Consider the following 20,314-nt stretch of genomic DNA (forward strand, 5'->3'; position numbering starts at 1 on the left):
GGTGTATTGAAATATTTTATGATGAAGATGTCAATGTCGATAATTTTATTTGACTTAGACCTCATTTTCTTGGTTCATTTCCCAGTGTTAAGTTTTTGTGGGTTTTTTTCTTAAACTATAAGCAAAAGGTCAATTATATTTGTTGAATGGTAGGATTGTAAGCTGTACATGTCTGCCTGGCTTGGTTCATCTGACCGTGTTAACCTAATTTTCATGGTTCATTGGTCATTGTAAACTTTTTATACGACCGCAAAAAAAATTTTGGGATCGTATAATGGTATGATGTTGTCGTCGTCGTCTGCGTCGTCCGAAGACGCATTTGGTGTCCGGACAATAACTTTAGTTTACGTGAATGGATCGCTATGAAATTTCATAAGAAGGTTCAATAACACAAAAGGAAGGTTGGGATAGATTTTGGGGATGATGGTCCCAACCGTTTTGGAATTAGGGGCCAAAAAGGGGCCCAATGCAACCATTTTTCTACTTTCAGGATATCAACTTCTGTATAAGTATTTCAATTGCTCTGAAATTGTACCTCAATGTTTAATACCACAGGTAGAAGGTTTGGATTGATTTTTGGGGTTATGGTCCAAGGTTTAGACATAAGGGACCCAAATAAGCATTTTTGTAGTTTTCAGTCAGTTACTTGTGTTTTAGTGAATAAATCTCTCTGAAATTATACCACAAGTTTCCATACTACAAAGGGATGGTTATGGGGGGTTATGACTTAAATCATTTAGCAATTAGGGTAAAAAAAGGGGAAACAAGGGTTTTTCTGGTTAACGCACAATTTAGACAATTTAAAAGCAGTGTAAGGGAAGTAAGCCAATTCCATTTAAAGAATACTGTTAAATATATGTGTGATTACCTCCCTTACACTGCTTGAAAATTATGTATTAAGAAATGATGATTGTCTTGAGATGATTAGCTGTAAATTTATATTTAGACATGTTAGAAGTTACTATTAATTAATATTAATCATAACCATGACTGTGACATTTTATATTTTAATATTTTATGATGTTTTTAAATTAGTAGTTATTATTGCACACTCTTTTTGAGAGGATTAATATTCAACAGCAAAGTTTATTGCTCAAAAGCAAAAAAAAAATTTTAGGCTCATTAGACCACATTCATTCTGTGTCAGAAACTTATGCTGTGTCAACTATTGAATCACAATCCAAATTCAGAGCTGTATCAAGCTTGAATGTTGTGTCCATACTTGCCCTAAATGTTCAGGGTTCGACCTCTGTGGTCGTATAAAGCTGCGCCCTGCGGAGCACCTGGTTCTTGGTTAAGTCTGTTTCTTAGAACTATAAGGAATAGCCCAACTATATTTAGTGTATTGAATTATTGTAAGGTGTACATGTATTTCTCCTTTCGTTTTATATGACCTTGTCCTCATTTTCTTGGATCATTTTAAGTTTATGTGATTTTTGTTGAGCCTGCGACTTAAGTTGCAGAAAGCTCGACATAGGGATAGTGATCCGGCGGCGGCCGCGGTGTTAGCTCACTTCTTAAAAGCTTTATATTTTAGAAGGTTGAATACTTGGATGCTTTCTACTTTGTATATAAATGCCTTATGTTACGAAGTTTCCGTTTGTCATATGGCCATTGTCCTTGACCTTATTTTCATGATTCAGTGACGACTTGAAATAAAAGTTAAGATTATTTTTATATGTTAATTTCTCTCTTATGAATAGTAATAGGATAACTATATTTGGAGTGTGCGTACCTTGCAAGCTCCTCGTGTCCATCAGACAGTTTTCACTTAACCACGACCTCATTTCATTGATAAGTGAATATTGTTAAGTCTGGTGGTCAAGTCCATAAATCAGATACTATAAGCAATAGGTCTGGTATATTTGGTGTATGGAAGGACTGTAAGGTGTACATGTTCGACTGGCAGGTGTCATCTGACCTTGACCTCATTTTCATGGTTCAGTGGTCAAAGTTAAGTTTTTATACGACCCCAAAATAATTTTGGGATGGTATAATGGTATGATGGCGTCGTCTGCGTCGTCGTCGTCCGAAGACACATTGGTTTCCGGATAATAACTTTAGTTTAAGTGAATACATCTTCATGAAATTTTTTCAGAAGGTTCAATACCACAAAAGGAAGGTTGGGATTGATTTTGGGGATGATGGTCCCAACCGATTAGGAATTAGGGGCCCAAAAGAAGCATTTTTCTAGTTTCAGGATAATAACTTGTGTAGAAGTATTTCAATTGCTCTGAAATCATACTGCAATGTTTAAAACCACAAGTAGACGGTTTGGATTCATTTTAGGGGTTATGGGGCCAAAGTTTAGGAATTAAGGGCCAAAAAGGGGTAAAAACAAGCATTTTTCTAGTTGCAAGACAATAACTTATGTGTAATTGTATGGATCTCTCTGAAATTGTACCACAATGTACCATATAACGAAGGGGAGGCTGGGATTAAGTTTTGGGTTAATTTCCCAAAATATGTAGGAATTAGGGGCCAAAAAAGGGCCAAAAAGAAGCATGTTTCTAGTTTCCAAACAATCATGACAGTAACTTGTGTTTAAGTGTATGGATCTCTCTGAAATTGTACTACAAGGTTCAATACTGCAATGGAAAGCATAGGATTGAGTTTAAGGGTTATTGCTCCAAGGGGGTTTCAAAAAGTTGGGGGGGGGGGGATTTTTTGTTTACCATTTTTTGAAGGGCTTCCTTTTTTTTTCAAAATTTTTCAAATTTCGAATTTTGAAAAGTTTCAATAAGAAATCTTCAATTGCACAGTATTGTGCAATAGATTTGTTAGATCTTTGACCACATTAATTTTGTGACAAAAACCTATATTATGTCAAAAATTTGATCACAATCCAAATTCAGACAGAATCAAGCTTGAATATTGTGACCAAATTTGCCCTAACTGTTCAGGGTTCAACCACTGGGGTCGTATAAAGCTGCGCCCTGCGGAGCACCTGGTTGAGTTTTGGTCTGTTTCTAATTCTATATGCAATAGGTCAACTAAATTTGGTGTATGGAAATATTTTATGATCTAATTGTCAGTTGCGCAAGTTTTATTTGACCATGACCTCCTTTTCACGGTTCATTGCTCAGTGTTAAGATTTTGTGTTTTGGTCTGTTTTTCTTAATCTATAAGCAATAGGTCAACTTTATTTGTTGTATGGAAGAACCGTTAGGACTTTGCCTTTCACTTCTGGTGCTAGTCAGTTGAGGTTATCTAGGCCTAGCAGGGTAACACATACCGTAACTAGGCCTGCAGAGATACCAACAGTTTCCTGTTTCTTGCACGACAAGTATGCAGGATACTCTACCAGCTGGCATCAGGAGTGACCCCTTTTCTAGGACTAGGTGGCCCGTGAATTTTGCATACCCTCCCATGCCTATGGGTATGCCCAACTTGCCTCCTTATCCCCAGCCATTTGATCCATATTCGACTTTGTCTGTTTCCTCATGAACCTTTTCAAAACATCTTTCTGTTCACAGAAATCTTTCATTTCCGAATATTTAGCTACAAAACTACAAATTACCGCTTTATCAAGGTTACGTACGTTCCTGTTAGCGTCCCACAGAGGGAGATGTTTTATTCCTAAGGAGCCTTCTTCAGGCAACTCTTCTGGTTGCCTTAGGAGTCAAGTCTTCTCTATTCGCAGGGATAGGTCAGATATACCCATGTCGTCTCCACCTAGGGTTTCATCTACTCCTTCGGATTTTATGGCTTGCTCAGGTTTAGTCAAGCCAGATTTTAAGATTATCATTCTTTCCCAGAGTCGGGTCATTTTACAACCGCTTTGTCTTTTGTAAACTCTTCTCTGGCTGAGAATCTTGTTAACACTAGCACAACTGGTGGTAGTAAGTTCTCTGGTTTCGGACATACCCCTTACCCAGGGAAATGCAAATATAAGGACTTTGAGATACATGGATCTTCCTTGGGTATGTCGGCTCCTGTCTGTGATAAGGCTTTTTCTAGTTTACTTGGTTCGAAACCTTTGAATGGCCTCAGACTTTCTCAGGCTTCATATGTAAAGTCAGAGAATAATCTGAGGTGTCTGACTTTTGTTTTTGAGACAGCTGAGCACTTTTTGTCAGCAGCTGGGTCTCTTTTAAAGGACAAATGGGCGGAATTTTCAGACTTGTGGTCTATGCTGCTTCAGGTATATATATAGACAAGTGTCTTGGAATGACTCAATTCCTTCTTCTTGGTACTATGGCCAACTTTACAAACTCTTGCTAAGAGACTGGAGATTCTTGATAAATCAACTGTCTCTGAAGCTTTTCAGCAGAGACTTGCCAGTTCTCTTTTGTCTAAGGACAAGTTGTTCTCTGTTTCCTTAGATCAGTTACAGGAGGAGGTAATTAAGGCCCCTCCTGTGGTCAAGGTGGATGTGAAGGTCACTGATGGAAAAAGATTTGTCAAGACTACTCAGGTTAGCAATCCTTCTTCCTCTCATCAGCCCAAGGCTTCTTCCTATTCTTCTTTTTCACAGCCTACGAAGAGATCAGCTTTTTCTCGTCCCATATATTCAGGTAGGAAGAAAGCTAAAGTTGTTAAGGGAAAGAAGCAGGGTAAGTGATGTGTTGTCCCCTCCGTTGAATCGTTCTCCTCTGGAAGAGGAAAATTATACTTCTCCTCTTCCTCACCTTTCAGTGGGGGACAGGCTGTCCCACTTTCTAGATCAATGATCTCTTATTTATAACTTCAGACAAGTGGGTACTTTCGATTTTATGGAGGGGATTGGAGCTTCAGTTTCTGGAACAGCCTCCTCTTTCTCCTGTTCCAATCAATCTGTCAGTGCAGTGACATGATTCTCAGAAGAATCAGTTGTTACAAGACGAATTGAACATTCTTATTCAGAAGGGTGTGTTGACGGAGGTAAATCCTCCTTTTCATCTAGGGTTTTATTCCCGGCTGTTCTGAAGAACGGGAAAATGAGACCAGTTATAGATTCTGTTCTCAATCAGTATCTGGTGGTCCCACATTTCAAAATGGAGACCAACAGGTCAATCAGGTCGACAATTCATTCAGGAATTTGGACAACCTCTCTGGATTTGATGGACGCCTATTTTCACATCCCAATTTCTCACAAGTTTCGTCATTTCCTGAGACTGGTTTGGGTAGACACGGTTTACAGTTTCAAGGCTATGCCTTTTGGCCTGGCTATTGCACCCCTACTTTTTATCAGGATTTTTCTGACTTTGTTGTCTTATCTTCATACTCAGGCAGTACTCATTCACTCCTACCTAGACGATTCTCTTATCAAGAATCATTGCCGATCTCTTCTGGAGGAACACACCGATTTGGCTAGCCTTTTACTCCTGAGATTGGGTTTTTTGATTTCATGGAAAAATCAGAGATAATTCCCAGTTTTCATTAGTCCCAGCTCGTCAATTTCTTCAGCTGGTGGGTTTCTTGATTTCGATCATGGACGTCATTCCACTAGGACGTCTACACATTCGTGCAATCCAGTGGTATCTGTCGGAGTTTTGGCACCCAATTCCTCAGTTGTGTGAGGCACCTGTTCCAATTCTTCCTCGGTTGTTACCTCATCTTCAGTGGTGGCTTCACGAAAAACATCTTCTGAAGGGAATTTTGTTGGATACTCAAGCCCCCAGACTAACTTTGTTCACAGATGCGAATCTGATAGGTTGGGGAGCTTATCTGGAGGACAAGACAGCTTCATGTCTTTGGTCAGTCTTCTAGATATGAGAGCTGTGTTTCTTTCTCTCCTTCAGTTTCAGGCTGTAGTTCAGGGTCAGTCACTACTGGTTGCCACGGACAACTAAACAGCAGTGGCTTATCTTCAGAATCAAGGGGAAACTCATTCCTTTTCTCTGTATCATCTGAGCAAGGAAAGTCTTCTTCTGTGTCACAGTCTCGATATAATTCTGTCAGTGAGACATGTTCCAGGCAATCAATATCTTCTGGCGGATGCTCTCTCCCGTTCGCGTGTTCCAGTGAACACAGAATGGGAAATTCATCCATCAGTATTTCAGACTTCCTCTAAGAGATGATCTACTGTCTCAATTTAAAGAAAGAAATCTTCATCAGGGTCTAGATAATCTTCATCTGCACGCTTGGTTGCTGTCAGGAATTCCCTCAGAAAGGGAGGCTTTTCTGAAGGAGCAACCAAACGTATTTCAGGATCAGTCAGACAATCTACAGGAGCAGTTTATGACTCCAAATGGTCAATTGTCTGTACTTGGTGTTTGTCGAAACATATTGATCCTCTCACAGTTACTGTCCAACATTTATCTTTTTGAAGAAAAGGGTTATAATCCTTCTATTATAAAGGGATATAGATCTGCCATAGCCAGAACAATATCTCTTTCAGGAGGCTCTGATTTTGGTGATAATGATTTTTGTCGTTGTTGATAAAAAAAAATCTTTTGCCTTAATAGACCTCGTCAAAGGCGTTTGGTTCCTTCTTAGTCTCGAAGGTTCTGCAGTTTTCGCCTTTTGAACCTTTACATTCAGCCTTCATCAAATTTTTATCTTATAAATGTTGTTTTCTTATAGCTTTGGCTACTGGTCCTAGAAGGAGGTAGATTCATGCCTTGCCTCCGCTTTGTGGCTGATAAGACCTCAGTTACCCTTCTCACTGACTGATCCTTCTTTTTGACCTAAGAACCAGTTACCTGATAAAGGTTCTGGTTTAATTACTATCCCTTCCTTACCTGCCTCTGCAGATAATCAGGTTTTGTGTCCGGTGAGAACTTTGCTTTGTACCTAGCCACTTCAGCAAAATTAAGATCTACTGGTTCTTCTAGGTTGTTAATTCCTATTAAAAAGGGAATTTCTAACATTTCTGCTAAAACCATTTCTACCTGGATTTGCAATACTGTCATTTTGGCTTATACGTCTGCTTCTTCTGAAGTTTTAGCTAAACATCAAGTTAAAGCACATGAAGTAAGAGCTTTAGCCTCTTCTTTGAACATTTTTAATTCCTCCTCTATGTCGAAAATTATGTCAGCTGGTTTATGGAGGTAAGATAGAGCCTTTTATAACCATTATTTACGGTCCATGCCTCTCCATTGTGACAACCTCTATTCTTTAGGGCCTTTAGTTGCTGCTCAACAGGTTGTTTTTCCTCCTAGTGAGGGTGATTCCGCGCTTCGTTAAATTCTGTTATATAAATTTATGAAGATGAGGTATTTTATTAGTGTCTAGCATTTCAAAGAAAAAAATATGAAGGTAAAGGACGCGCATGTGTCAGGTGGGAGAGGTTGTCACGGAGTCATGGTTCTTTTTCTGGCTGGTTTCCAGTTGGACAATGCAGCGAGTGGACTGATATCTTAATTTATGAAGGTGAACTATTAAATGTAATAAAACTTAATACCAATTATCAAATCAATATCCTCAAGAATGACCCCAAAAAAGTGCAGAGTGCAAACCTAAAGCCCCCTTCGACTTCGACGGTAGGGGACTAAAAAAGTTTAATTTATTTGTTATATTGAGAGTAAATAAATCTTTTTGATGCTTATGAATTTTGTTTCCGGTCTGATGGTTTTTTGCAGAGTTATGGTCCTTGGACTTCGGAAAATCAAATAAATATGTTTTCAAAACTTTTTTCTGTCATGTTTGAATATAATTTAGTACGCCAGACGCGCGTTTCGTCTACATAAGACTCATCAGTGACGCTCATATCAAAATATTTATATAGCCAAACAAGTACAAAGTTGGATATTGACTTGTTATTTGTTGTATAGTTTACAACATGACATGTTTTAGATCAAGTTATAATTTTGTTCCAATACTATGCATTGTTTACCGGTAAAGGAGTATGCCATAATGTACTGCCTTGCAATACTCACATACTGCTCGTCAATAATGCTTCATAACAACATTCGATAGGTTCTTTAAAATATTCCCTGCATTTATTTTAATATCGGAGCAATTTAAACAAAATCATTCAATCTCTACTTTAATCCAATAAGTGAAATCACAAAGATACTGAACTCCGAGGAAACAGTCGCATCAAATTCCATTATATTGACAACGATGTGTCAACAAAAGAAACATAATAGGTAAAATTGTCACAAATGTGGATACAAGTCAACATTGTCTTAATCCCTATCACTATAAAAGTATAAAAACAAATAAGTAACGAATCTGGCATATAGACAAAGCACATATAAAGCAAAAATAAAAGACAAGAATACAAAATTTATAATACCACAATACCACAACGACAGGATGTAAAAGTACAGAGTCAAGATAGCACAGCTATCCGTGTGTAATTAAAGTCCAACCACATCATGGCTTATTCTTTAATCGATTAATATATCATATAAACACCTGAGCTCAAAACTGCAATTAAATCCAAAAATTATACATGAACGCATATATAATCAAAGTACTGAAGTACTGAACATCGGATGACCGCAAGTTCTTGTGGATGGTTAAAAGCACTTGTCACAGTAAAAGATCACATCTCTATACCTGAAACTGAGGTTATTGTACAGAGATATATTTTTTTTCTGAGAAAAGTTCGTACGTGGGTGATGAATAAATGACAGGAAATTCAACCGCACCGTAATAACCATTATATTGTAGTGATACAGATCAGTATACAGACTGGTTTGTTGTTATATATTATATCAATTTAACAGTTACATGTATATATAATTTTCATCAATTTGTATATCATTCTATTCTACTATGCTAATAATAGCGCATTGCAAGTGCATGGTGGACACTCTTCTGTAAAAATTCGACTTTTCTAAAAGATTGGATATGAGAAGGCATTCATATTTTCCCGCAAAAACAATTACAGAGTTACTGGTCCTTGCCGGGATTGTCGCAAAACGTTCTTCAGATATATTTCCGCACGCTTTAACACAATCTTTCGGTACGTGTCCATAGATATTATCAATGATTTTTTTACTTTAAATATATATATATATATATATACAACTCGTCTAAACATCAGCCCAACAATGTTAGATCTGTAAATTTGCTTTCGCAAATGTTTTGTTCTTCCCTTGTCGGGATTCGAACTCATGCTACTGAGATATCGTGAGAACAAACCGCCTGCACTGTGTGTATCCGGCGCACTAGACCACTCGACCACATTGGCTTCACAAAAATAAAGGTTTCGGTGGCCGGGTGTTCCCTTTCCTCGTCAGTTTGAATCTAGCGTCGTATATAAGAGTCTATCTAAAAATGAGGGTACTTTTTCTAAAAATGAGGGTACTTTTTATATGGCCTTCAAAATACCGTTTCGATCCCTAACATCACTGAAGAGACATTTATTGTCAAAATCCGGATCTGGTGTACAAAAAAACTATTGACACCTTATGTTTGTGGCATAACATCGTGGCCACAAGTTTATTGTTTTCTGTTTAGTATTAAATTTATATTAAGATCAATTTTGTTACATCTTGTGATCAATTTTATTTGGCAATCGCCAATGGCAGTCACCAGGGTTAAAGAACATCAGTTTTTCGACCTGTCAGTCAAATGCGTCTTGTTTAAATATACTTTTTCACTTTTTTGGTTTTGAACGTAGTTTTCAATTTAGACTGGTTTATATATATATATATATATATATATATATATATATATATATATATATATATATATATATATATATGTAACACTCAGAAACGTGTCCTTCCCCCCAAACGTGTCCGATTCCCCCAAACATGTCTAGTTGAAAACTGCGCCAAAGCGTGTCATTTGTATAAACGCCCAAACGTGTCCATTTCTCAACTAACCCCCAAACGTGTCCAATCCCCAAAACGTGTCCATATCAAGCGTTATTTGGTTATTACTATTTCATTAACGTATACTAATTTTACCATTTCATTAAAATATACATAAGCACGTTAGTACTTTTTCAAAACGGAAGAATTAAACTGGCTTAAAGTTGGGGCGTCATTTCGGCTATTTCGTTTGTAAATTGTAAGCAAACATGTTGAGTTAAACTACAGTTAACGGGTCAAAGTGTCCTTTTCTCTGCGCGTTAAAACTTTAATGTTCTCTCTAATTATGCATGAAATACTGACAACTGGACAATTCGCAATCAACAGCCTAAAGTTAATTTATTCAGTAGAACTGAAAAAAACATTAAAACTTGTATGTTTTCTCTAATTTGCATGAAATACTTGCAACTGGACAATATGCAACCAGCAGTCTAGAGTTTATCTTAACAAAAGAACAGTAAAAACATTAAAACATGTATGTTAAAATGTAAAAAAAAAAAACAAAAAAAACAGGTAGCCTATGTTCTCTCTAAATAGAACTGCAAAAACATTAAAACTTGTATGCTCTCTCTAAATATGCATGACATACTTGCAACTGGACAATACGCGATCATCAGTTTAAAGTTTAGTTTAAAGTTAATGCATGTGTACAGTACAACTGCAAAAACATTAAAACTTGCGAAACTATTGTGCGCTCTAAATATGCATAAAGTACTTGCAACTGGACAATACGTAATCAACATTCTAAAGTTTATTTATACACTACAAAATAAATTTGCATTTAAAACCGGCGTTGATCACATAACAGTAATATTCATAAAAAAAAGAATCTATAAAACTTATGCATGAAATATTTGGCACTGGACGTTATGTTTCTTATCGTGTGTCTTTAGTGGTGGTGGAAACCTAAAATTTATTAAAAACCCGGATAACAAGTTTATAATTTGATGGGCTTTTGAAATACACACAAACTATTGACAAAAGTAAAAAAAATACTGTTAAAACCCCGCCATGCAATATTCGGATAAATATAAAAGGCATCATCGGAGTTTATAAGTACAAAATAATTAACAAAGTTAACGATTAATTCAACTCCAGAACTATGTGTGTGTTCGCTCTAAACGAATATGAAATACTTGCAACTGGACAATAAACAACTGCAGTCAAAGTTACTTAATAATAACAGATTAATTTTGCAATTATTATAATCATTAAAAACCTACATCGAACTAACTTAATCTGATAAATGACATCTTCATCACGTGTGTCTCCCATCATAGAATTGCCGTAAACGTTATCAGCGATTTTATTTAAGAGATACATGTAAAAGCGCTAAAAGACGTGTAACGTTTTGGCGTTAAATATTGGACACGTTATGGCGAATAACAATTATCGGACACGTTTGGGGGTTATGAAATCGGACACGTTTGGGAAATATTGTACATTTCGGACACGTTTAGGGAGAAAAGACACGTTTGGGAGAATCGGACACGTTTGGGGGAAAGGACACGTTTGGGAGTGTTACATATATATATATATATATATATATATATATATATATATATATATATATATATATATATATATATATAAATAGGACTTTAAAGTGCGATGGTCACGCTTAAGTGCGATGGTCTACGCTAAAATACGATGGTGTCTCACGCTAAAGTGCGATGGTTGTTTGTTCGCTAAAGTACGATGGTATTCACGCTGGTAGTGCGGTGGACCAAAAGGGTAAGATTCGAGGGATCAAAACAGCGAGGTTAAAAAATAGTCTTTTCGCAAAAGCTAATTTGCTAAGGTGTAACATATGTAATAGGCTACATAATTTACCTGTAGGCTTAAGTAATTGTTTCTAAATTTAGAGAACCAACCACATAATAATTGCTTAAAGGGTAATATATGTGTCGCAAATATTATATTTCATGTAAAATGAATTTTTAACAATTCGGAGCTTATTGTATATTTGGATAATTAGTGTAGATTGCCGTTCACACTGATGTTACAACCTCCCTTACAGTCGTCATTGAAAATTACAAAATACAAAATTCGTTCATTGTCGGAATATGCAACATTTATTCGTATAAGCTTTAATTTAAATACGAGAGAAAGGTAATGATTCAAATGCATCCGTTCGCTTCAAATAGAAGCAGGATAAGTATGCGTATACTATTTTGTATATTTATAAAGTAAAATGGTCGACTGTAGGAAACAAGTCCTTCTTCCAGAACTCGAAAACAAAATAACAATGTGCTTCAGCCGACAAAGAACAGTTAAGTTTAAATCAATTACTAGTAATTCGTGAGGCTCACAGAGGGAAAATAATGACGTGCTTCAGTCAATAATACATTTTTGATACAAAATCACGCAATTTACACTTTTAACACTTAAATTTAATGTTAAAAGTGTTAGTATAGATTATTAGATACACGATAAAATTATGTTCACAGCAAATTAGAAAATCCTTCACGTATGCCGAACATATCAGGTTGGGTTTTTCAATATATATGTGTTGTCAACAAATACCTGCACTGGAAAATAACATTAAGTCAGGGGTAATCCGTAATATATGTGTTATTCAGGTCTCAGACAGGGTATATACTGTGACATTCCCGGCTTAGGGCTTATATCCCCTTCGCCTTCGGCTCAGGGGATATAAACTCTAAGCCGGGAATGTCACAGTATATACCCTGTCTGAGACCTGAATAACATATAATATATATATATATATATAACTCGTCTAAACATCAACCCAACAATGTTAGATCTGTAAATTTGCTTTCGCAAATTTTTTGTTCTTCCCTCGCCGGGATTCGAACCCATGCTACTGAGATATCGTGACACCAAATCGCCTGCACTGTAGCCGTCCCGCTAGACCACACGAACACCTGGGCTTCATAAAAATGAAGCTTTCGGTGGCCGGGTGTTACCTTTCCACGTCAGTTTTAATCTAGCGTCGTACTACAGTACATGATATATAAGGCATAGAGATGTTATTTTTACAGATCAGTTAAATTATCTATAGTAAAGGGTCCTACAAATTAATGTAAGATACAGTCACAGAAAATAATTGTATTTATAAGTACGTCTGAGCCAGTGACAACTCTACAACAGATTTGTCCATTGGATCACCAGCAGTGATGGTGATACATAGCTATGTACATAAATAGATATATATCTAACGACAAAACATTTTCTTATTGTTAGTTTATGTTCTAAACAAAAATATTGTTTATCAGTATTCATTGAAGAGATGTATTTATATCATACAATAAGGAAAGTTAGTCTGCACTAGTTAATATCCGCGTATTTATCATGTTTAAAGATCGGTTACAAACCCAAAACGAAAGATACGTGTGCAAATATAGGAGATAGCAATACATTGGCACGCCCTCACGGCCATCTCCATGTAAAAAACAACAATCAAATGTTAATGGAAGTGGAGTCATTATAATATCTCAAGTTTGAATATACATTAATTTATTTACCAGGTTTGAGGCATCTTTCGATTAATAACTTTTAAAGAAACATGAAAAAAAATCAATTTTCTACCAATGCAGACAGCGGCAAACATTTTGCGTCGAATAAAATCCTCATTACTCTATTGTTGCAGTTTTTGTGTTTTGTGTAATCAAAAAACCTCTGCTAATGAATTCCATGTATTGTAAACATACAGTCACGAGCGTAGCGTATTGATTCAGATATGTAAACACCAAACGATGGAAAAGAGGGTACTGTGTGTTATTGCTAAGAAAATGGGATTTATCAATTGGAAAGAACACCATGATAGTTGACTACGTACAGGCGTAGATATATATGCGACAGTAGTTTACCGATGTTTAAACCTCGTAAATCCAATTAGAAATATCAAGATATTACAGATACAAAAACCGAGGTAATTGTTGTAACTGGATAAGCAGTGCGACCCGGTGCGTTGACAAGGTAAAACGCTAATAAAATATGCGCTTTCAAGATTATACAAGGACACATCGTATCGGTCAACCAATTCGTGATGGTGAACATCATTTGGTCTCTTGTGAAGAATTGTTTCATTGGCAACCACACCGCGTCTTCATATTTACAAGACTCGTGGTAGTGTCGATTTAAGGCGTTCTTCCTCACAATTCTATTGGAGCAGTTTTTGTACAAGGCAATCACCTAATAGATACTAAATTATTATAAAAAAAACTAGGTAAAACCTTACTCATCTTGAAAGATATTTGATGTTGGGGTGTTTGAATTTACAAATAAACAATGTATTATTGTCATCGGATGATAAGTTGTTGTGTGCGAGACATGATACCTGCACAGCTCCTTACAGATCTTTGGTTTGAAGTTTGCCCCTTGGCAAGAATGTATCCATTCTAGTATTCCATTATGCGCTAAAAAATGATGAAAGCTGGATTAAGTTGCTATCTGCTGTTTGAACCTTTGTGCGAGTTGCCTATGTACTTCTTTTAAATTGATCTGTTGTGACAAGAATTTATTTTTTACTGCCTTTGAATAGCTCAAATGTAAGGTAGTCCAAATTCTTTATCTGTAGTGGTAAAGTTGATTAAATCCTGATGCTATCTCGTTAGGAAGTGTCTTTCTTATAATTCGCCTACTACATTGTTATTTCCATTCTATATCAGTTGATTCATCAGTTTCTTGAATGCATGATCTTGTTGTACTCCCTATTCTTTCTGATGTTTCTTCTTCTTTAGACCTATCTTATCTGTTGAAATTGACATTAAGTCTGACAATAGTCTGCTTTTTTGGATGAAGTTCTTGATAAAGCGTAGGTGGTATCCAGCAGTTGCCCTTTTCACAAAAAATCAAGTGTAAAACTAATCTTACGATGAAAATATTTAGTTGAATTGTTAACGAATATTTTAGACTTACGATAAATTTTACACTTCAAGATGTTTTGTGAAAAGGGCTACAGGTAGTCCAACAAAACGTCAAAAAATGTGGCCAAGGAACTTCACTCTTTTAACAAAAGAGCACTCATAGGGTGCCAAATTCATGTTTACGTTACTATAGGATTCCTTTCCAGATTCAGATTGTGAAGATGTAAGCCTTCCCACAAAATAATCCCGTCGTCGATAAGTACGGTGGTATTCAGCTAGGCAGTCTCCACTGAGTCAATTGTAGATGGCGAAACTGTTGGTGAGTCCAAAGTGTGCTATGCTATACTTGTAGAAGACTTCTTCTGAAAAATAATATGCCTAATGAACTTCACTTTTTGAAAAAAGAACACTCCTAGGGTGCAAAATTCATTTTCGCCTTACCTTTGCAACCCCTTTCCAGTTTCAGATTGTGAAGATGTTCCTCTTAAGTTTTCTAAAAAAGTTAGATTTTATGGGACTTTTTTCTGTGTATATAAAGGGCATAATGCTATAGATTAGAACTAAAACATTTTCTGTTGCAATTAGTTTGAGGTTAAATCTTAGTTTGACTGGACTAGGAGGGCTGAAAGCTCAGACACAAGTTTAACTCTGCCACATTCTTTATGTACCAATCTTAAGTCAAGTATGTAATATATGAAATGGGTTTTGCTCATTGTTGAAGGATGTATGATAGCTATATGACAGCCTTTTAGCTGTTTACATCTACTTTCCTTGGTATTGGGTGGATAGAGATCTAATGGGCAATAATTCCAAACCTCTCTATCTTTTTACATTTTAATATGTACCCTCTTGCAATATAAATATGTATTATATATTTGTGTCAAAAATAAACAAATAAAATCAACTTTAACTCATAACCAAGTTTAATGAAAAATAACATACATATTGCATTGCAATCAATTGGAATTATTCCACTCTATACTAATTTCCTACCAGTAACAGATATTAACAGCTAAGTAAAGGACCACAATAAAAGTAGATGTGGGTGATTTATCAAATTCTTTATAGGAATGATATGTAAGTCTTGATTTACTAGTTTATTGTTATATTTATCAATAAAACCAGGTATATATTTACAGATAAAAATAACATACAAACATGTGTTCAGAGGGTTTTGCTCAGACATTTGTTGTCAATAGTGATTTTTTCAAAAGGTGTTGAAATCAGAATATTTTTTTTTTAAATTTCATAATAGGAATCCAAAGATTTTTTTGGACCTTGAGATTTGTTGATTATCTTTTATGTTGAAAAAATCTATCTTTTTGAGAAAAATTATGTATTATTTTCAAATAAAAGTGGGTATACTTAACTTAGCTGGCTTAATCTGTTTGGTAGGGAAAATGGTATAAAATGATTAGCTGTATACAATAACAAATGCATAATTTCAATATTTGGAAATAACTCAAATAACAATAACAATATTTTGGCCAAAAAAATATACAATATATTTGCTAGAACCTTAGTACCAATCACATAATACAACCATACATGATAAAGAATGACCAGCTTATCATGGCAATAAGCTTTTAATCAATAAACATAATGTTATAAGGATACAAATTTATTCAAAGTAAGCACTTCAACATGGTTAAAAATATCATTAAAAATAGCATTTGACTGTTTGATTTCTATTTCTGTTTCTCCTTTCTTTTCCAACGGTCACAGGCCTACACATATTTCAATAGGGGAAAGACACATATAGTACTGGTTGATAGATATAACAGAGGGAAAGACACATATAGTACTGGTCAATAGATTTAACAGAGGGAAAGACAAGATATTTAGAAATTTGTTCTGTAAATATATAGGTACCTTCTATAACTGAAACATTTCCAAATCAAAAAGAAAATACACAACGATCCACTGCACATGACATACAATCCAACCAAGTCAGTGACTCTTGAAGATTTTTGTACAACAGTCTCAGAGGACTTGCCTTCAAAAGGTATCATAGAAAGTAGAATTCAGGTTTGTTGATCTTTAAACTTATGTGTAAAACTTGTTTTGTTAATCATTTTTACTATTTACAGTTTATCTTTATCAATATAGTTTTCATGAAAATAGGTAAAATTTATTTAAGGGCAATAACTCATATAAGTAGTAATCAGACAGTTTTTTACATAAAAGGACAGCAATCTTGGTTGAAAGGAGGGTAATCTGACAGACATGCTTTTAAAAATTTAGATACCCAAAAGATGATTGTTGTAAGGTTTGATTAAATTTTGCACATTAGTTTCAGAGGATAAGATTTTGCAGTCCTAGATCCATGCACAAGAAAGTGAAAATTTCATATTTCTCTCAATTATAAAATGGTTAAGTAGTGCTATAAATCTGTCAGTCATACTGATAAGGCGACTGATAATATTACTTAACTAACAGATGTTTTAAACACAAAATTGTAAAATTTAAAAAGATTTAGGAAACTGCACAGGCACATTTGGGATTGACCCTCCCCCCCTTTTTTTTAATTCGAAATTAAAAAAAAAAAAAATGGAAATATTTTTTGATGTATCCTGACTTTCAAGATTTATTTAAAAACTACTTATTTTTATATATGTTTTTTTTTTTAATTATTGTATTCTTGCAATTTATTGAAGAAAAAAAAATTGTAAAAAAATCAAAATCACATATATATTGAAAAAAAGATACTTTTCTTGATTGGTATTGTGTATTTCATTTTTATCCCTTCTTGCAACAATTGTCACCTAAAAATTGAGAGAGAACCCATGTGGTATCTGTGATCTAACATAATATAATTGATGTGACAGTTTAATTTGAAAATATGGTGTTTTCTAAGTTAACTTTTTACTCTTGGGCTTAGATCATAGACTGTTTGGTAAAAGTTAACGATGATAGATGCCAAATTATATGAAAAGCTCACTTGACCCTTTGGCCCCAATTTAGCTGAAAATTGTTCAAGTTCCATTTCTCTTGCAAAAATGGTCAAATCAAAATGACTAGTGTGGTAAATAGAATATGATGATAAATGATCCTACCATTTATGAAATCTATCCGGCAAATGCTTTATTGAGCATTTTTTTCTTTTTCAAATATCAGTTAAAAAGTAATCTGAATTTCAATAAACAAAGAAATAAAACTAATCTCAAAATTTAGATATCTCATTACATTCAACAAGACACAATTCAATTTTAAATATCAAGATTGCTTATTGCAATAAATATATCACTCCTAAAATAACACATCTGTTCATATATAATGGCATGTAAAGTTAAAAAATAATAATAAAATAATAAACAATTGCCAAATCAAGGTTACATTTCAACTTTGAGTATTTATGAAAAAAAAACAAAAAAACAGAACTGCCCTCTATTGATAACACCAACAAACAAATCAAAGAGCTGAAGAGCTCTGAGGGAAAAGACGGCCATTGTTTCAATTTTTAGGGGGGTATCTTTTGATAGTCTACATACAAAGAATGAACAAAAGAACAGCTAGAACATATAGAAAGGCTGACAATAATGAAACTAATTGTTGTTTATTGTTATTTCATTTCCTTAGTCAAGAATTCATCATAGAGACAATTTGGACCAATGAGATCTGCACCTTCTAAATCAAAACATTTGATTAAAGTTAGGAGTTACTTATCAAAAATTCAATTGAATTTAACAACTACTACAATATATTTTAGAATTTTAATTATGTACAACTGAAGGGCAGGCTAAGACCTTTCTCATTTTTTTGTGACAGTATTCTCAAGAAAGTGAGGACTGAAAAATCTATTCAGTTTTAATTTTCCATTGATAAAGTTCCCAGTTACAACTCTCATCACAGGAATACATGTACTTATAAAATCAAATATGATTCATATAAGCTGTGTGAAGTTTGTTTCCAGATCCCACATTTTGATATATCTGTAAAATTCATGAATAAATAGCTTTAAACTACAAAAAGCAATATTTAAAAAAAAAAAAAAAAGACAAAAAAAAAAATGACCACTACAATAATTATGTTGGTACGCAAAATTATTTTTTAATCGATGACTACTTATCATATATATACTTAATGTGACATTTTTAGTGTTTAGATACATTAACTTTAATTTTAGTGAGTAATTACTCATCAATTGAGGTGCTCCTTAATTGGAGAACGATTCTAAAAACATAACTTTACAGAAAGAATGAAAACTGCAGTTGCTCTCCCCAATCTCAATAGGTATAAACTACAAAAAGCAACATTTTATTTTTTTAATTTTTTTTTTAACCATTTCAATAATTATGTTGGTACACAATTTTTTTTTTATATAGAAGACTACTTATCATATACTAACTGTCACATTTTAAGTGTTCAGAAACATTTACTTTGATTTTAGTGTATAAGTATTCATCAATTGAGGTGCTCCTGAATTGGAGGAAGATTCTAAAAACAGAACTTTACAGAAACAATGAAAACTGACGTTTCTCTCCCCAATCTCATGTATCCCCATTGACATTGTTTACCGCGAAAGTTGACCTACAAATTATCTGATTATAGCCTCAGATTAAAGCATTGCATGTTGGTGTGTGAATCATCTACACCTCAGCAAACATCATTAGGTTTACATTTAACAAATACGGATTTTTAATTAGTAAACAAATACTGTGAATGATTTTTATAATGAATAAAGGATATCCCTGTGTAGTGTGGCATTCCAACAATGACGTCACTAGGTTAGATATATTTAGAATATTTCGTAATACTGATTTTCCGGACTGTAAAAGAAACGTATATAGTGTACGGGAAAGCTCAATATACGATAATTTCACGAGAAACAGAAGGGAAATGTGTAAAAAATGTATTTAAAATCAATCTGTTCTCCTTGTAATCAATTTCAGTATGACATTTTGAGGGGTTTCCAAACTATCAAAACAAAATGATTGACGTGAGGGAATGATACTCTGGCCAACCCCATTAGGGAATTGACGGCTCGAAGCCGTCTTTCCCCAAAAAGAGTATGAAAAGATTTGTATGGGCAAAAATATCACATATATTGTTTAAATAATATATTAATTAATATGTATTGTCAATTCCCTTAAACTGTATAAACAAATATCTGAAATAAAAAAATCAGTTTGCCTTAAAAAATAAACATCAACAAAAAATCCTACCTAGTATGTAACTATCTGGTGAATGGCTCCTGCGTGAAGACTGACAGGGTGATTCCTATATATCAAACAAAGTGCTTGTGTGCACACATGGACCAAGATTGCTTTCATTTTGCAATTTTGTGATTTTTAAATAAAACATTGAATTGTAATTTGCTAGGCAAAACATTTGAGTTCATGATGAAGTTATTTTTATAACAGATTCATACACCATGCATTACAGTACTAATCATGTAATTTATACAAAAAAAGATAAGGTAATTCAAATACAAACCAAAATGTAACTAACTTAATATTAAAGTATAATATATCATCAATATATTGCATGAAATTGACTGGATAGGGTCTTAATAATCATCACTTCCCTGCACTATTTTGTTTGAACTATCAAAGGTAGTGATCAACCGTGGAAGAAAAAGATATCAAGTCATTACCATAGGGTTTTGATCACATTTCATGCAATCTTTACCCATTTAAAAAAAAACAGTTTGTTAACAGGGACATAACAAAGTGTCCATTTTCTTATTCAGACTTAAGGCAAAAGAAAACAGCAGATAAAATTTAGGGTACCTGTCCTGTTAAAAGCACAGAAGGCTCATATTTTACAACAAATATGAATTAACTA

The sequence above is a fragment of the Mytilus galloprovincialis genome, chromosome 2 (genome assembly GCF_965363235.1).
Source record: "Mytilus galloprovincialis chromosome 2, xbMytGall1.hap1.1, whole genome shotgun sequence".
In the NCBI taxonomy this organism is placed as follows: domain Eukaryota; kingdom Metazoa; phylum Mollusca; class Bivalvia; order Mytilida; family Mytilidae; genus Mytilus; species Mytilus galloprovincialis.